We start from the raw sequence: 3,423 nt of genomic DNA on the forward strand, positions 1-3,423 counted from the left end.
ACCAGTTATGTAAAATATGTGCTAAAGGCTTAAAAATAGGGCATTACTGAAGTAAATTAATTCATCGGCCTGAAAAATACCTATAACAATGGTTTTTTTCAATTACTTCCGCAGGCTGCAATGCAGTATATCGACAAAATTGAGCTTATACTCACTACAAAACCATTTAACAAAGAGCTACGTAATATAAAATTTTATAAATAATGTTGCAAATTGTTTTGGACACATATATATATATATATGTAGGTACTCTACATTAGCTTACGTTTAGATTAGTTGGGGGTTGATGTTGCTCGCTTCCGTAGGTTTACCCTTGAGACCCTACAAGTGACCCCTGGGTGGTGCTAAAGAGCAATAACTACTGGTGGTAGGCTTCGGCCGTGGCTAGTCACCACCCTCCCGACGCAGTCGAGTCGCCAAATGGTTTTTACCGTGTTCCGACTCGTGTTCGGGAGTTGCCATTTGGAGGTCGGGTCTGAACAGTTGCATTGCGTCTGACGGCGAGTTGTAGCTGCTTGTACTGCCACACTGAGCACTCGGTTCTGGAGGCTAGCGGGATCCGAAGCACGGTGCACCGCTGGCCGACCGTGGGAAGTTGGGGGCCCAAGTAGCGGGAAAGCCACCCGTGAAAGGCTGCCCCGCCACCCAACGAAAAATCCCGGAATGCTCCACCTTGCCGGTTGGCGACCGGAAGGGAGGACCAGGTGGCCATCTCCGGGGGGGTTCGGGCGTCCCCGCGGTCTCCAAGCCGATTGTAACCTCGTGTGGCAGTATGAGTCTGCTGCTTGGTTGAACACGACGCAGTGCCTCGTTCAACTGCCTTCCTCCTGCCTATTCACTTCTCCAAAACAGAATGAAAAACTTTAAAAATGGAAAAAAGTATACACAGCGGTTGCACGTCCTCCCACTAAAAGTGCACCTCACTAACATCCGAGGTCTGCACTCAAATCTCGATTCGGTCCACTACCACCTTGAAACCGACAAACCGCAGCTGCTGTTCCTCACAGAGACGCAGATCAGATGTCCGACTGACGCAGCGTACCTCAGCTACCCCGGGTATACTCTGGAGCACAGGTTCGTACCTCGTGCCGGAGTCTGTGTGTACGTTCGCGATGACATCTGTGTCAAGCGTCTCAAGAACCTTGAGGCACCGAGTTTTTCAATTTTATGGCTTCTGGTTGACACAGGAGTTACACAAATAGTGTACTGCTGTGTTTACCGATCGCACAGTGGAGATCAGGAGACGACCAAGCTGTTCCAATATCTAAGTGAGACGTCTGATGAGATTCAGCATAGGTACCCAGCGGCGCAACTAGTCATTCTGGGGGACTTTAATGCACACCATCAAGAATGGTTGTTCCCATACCAGAAGACCGATCACGCTGGGAGAGAGACGCGTAAACTTGCGTTAACGCTAAGCTTATCCCAGCTTGTCAGTGGCGCCACTAGGATACCAGATGTTGAATCCCATACGGCTAATTGCTTGGACCTTCTGCTGACAACTGATCCGGACCGATACTCTGTGGTTGTGGAGGCCCCACTGGGTACTTCCGACCATTGTCTGGTGAAAACTGTATCCGTATACTCCCCACCCGATCAGGGCCCTAGTGGTATGAGACGGGTGTGGCGATACAAGTTAGCAGATTGGGACGAAATGCGCCATTTCTTTGCGTCATATCCCTGGCAGGCGTGCTTTACTTCAGGAGACTCGTCGAGCTGTGCTGATGCTGTAGTCGAGGTCTTGCGTTTGGGTATGGAGTATTACATTCCATACTCTGATGTACCCAATGGACCCCAAGCTCGTCCATGGTTTAACGCTAATTGTAGTTGTGCTGAAGCACGTAAACAGTCCGCGTACCAAGCTTGGGCAGATGCTCGACTACGCAAAACTCCGAGTACTCAGAACATGAAGAAAGCTTTTAATAAGGCCGCCAAGAAGTGCAAAAGCATGTTACGTAGGGCCAAGTTCGACCATGTGCGCCGCATAGGAGCCAAGCTTGCCTCTTATCCAGCAGGCAGCAAATCCTTTTGGTCCCTGGCCAAAGCGGTCGAATCGAACTTTTGTCGCCCATCTTTGCCACCTCTGCTGAGGCCGGATGGCTCGCTGGCTCATACTGCGGAAGAGAAGGCGAATCTCTTTGCCTCACTCTTTGCAGAAAATTCGCGTCTAGATGCCGCAGGGACCCTACCACCTACTTTACCTCAGGCTGGCTGCACTATGGCGCCAGTTCGCATACGCCAAAAAGAGGTACTTAGAACTCTGCGAAATCTAGACGTGAATAAAGCTAGCGGGCCAGATGGAATTCCAGCAATAGTCCTTCGTAACTGTGCACCTGAGTTGTCTCCTGTTCTCACACGCCTGTACCGCCTCTCACTTGAGACTGGTGTAGTTCCCAGATCGTGGAAGCTTGCAAACGTGCAACCTGTACCAAAAAAGGGAAGCAGAGCTGACCCTGTCAACTATAGACCTATCTCAGTCACTTCCATACTCTGCAAGACTATGGAACGTGTACTCAACAACCGTCTCCTATCGTACCTTGAAGACAACGATCTCCTCAGTGATCGCCAGTACGGATTCCGACGAGGGCGATCTACTGGGGATCTTCTTGTGTATGCCTGTCACATATGGAGCGAGGCTATAGAAAAGCAAGGCGAAGCACTTGCAGTGTCTTTGGACATTTCTAAAGCCTTTGACAGGGTCTGGCACGCAAGCCTTTTAAGCAAGCTTCCCTCTTATGGGCTTCCCACTGACCTTTGCAATTGGATCTCGGATTTCTTGAGCGAACGTTCGATTCGAGTGGTCTTAGAAGGCTACTCTTCCGAACATATGGCGATAGATGCCGGAGTTCCTCAGGGTTCCGTACTGTCTGCAACTCTCTTTCTGCTGCATATCAATGATATGTTAATTCCAGGTACCTTTGCGTATGCTGATGACAGCACAGTTGTAGATAGGTACTTGACCAATGCAAGGGTCAGTGGAGAGGAAATCCAGTCTTGTCGAGAGTCCATGGTTAGCCGTTTAGATTTGATACTCCAGGCAGTCTCCGATTGGGGCAATGCCAATCTTGTCAAATTTAACGCTACCAAAACGCAGGCGTGTCTATTCTCCACAAAACGGAGTCCCTTTGAGCTGACTCCGACTTTTCGTGATATATCCATACCGATAGCCGATTGTCTCCAGCTACTTGGAATGGACCTGTCGTCCAATTTGAACTTCGGCAGATACATTGAATCCACGGCCAAAAATGCAGCAAGGAAGCTTGGGATCCTTTCCAGGGTGAGGCGGTACTTTACACCGGGACAGTTGCTCCAGCTGTACCAGGCACAAGTCCGATCGTGCATGGAGTACTGCTGCCACCTTTGGGATGGCTCTGCGACATATCAACTGGCCACTTTGGATTCAATTGACAACCGTGCCAAGAG

The 3,423-nt window shown here is 49.8% G+C and overlaps 1 protein-coding gene across 13 annotated transcripts in view; it reads right to left on the reverse strand.

The window, feature by feature from the left end:
- LOC113231130 (potassium/sodium hyperpolarization-activated cyclic nucleotide-gated channel 2) overlaps positions 1-3,423 on the reverse strand; it is a 385,438-nt gene that overhangs the window by 191,207 nt on the left and 190,808 nt on the right. The window lies entirely within an intron of this gene.

This window comes from Hyposmocoma kahamanoa, unplaced genomic scaffold (genome assembly GCF_003589595.1).
Source record: "Hyposmocoma kahamanoa isolate Upper Pololo Valley unplaced genomic scaffold, ASM358959v1 64, whole genome shotgun sequence".
Taxonomy (NCBI): Eukaryota; Metazoa; Arthropoda; class Insecta; order Lepidoptera; family Cosmopterigidae; genus Hyposmocoma; species Hyposmocoma kahamanoa.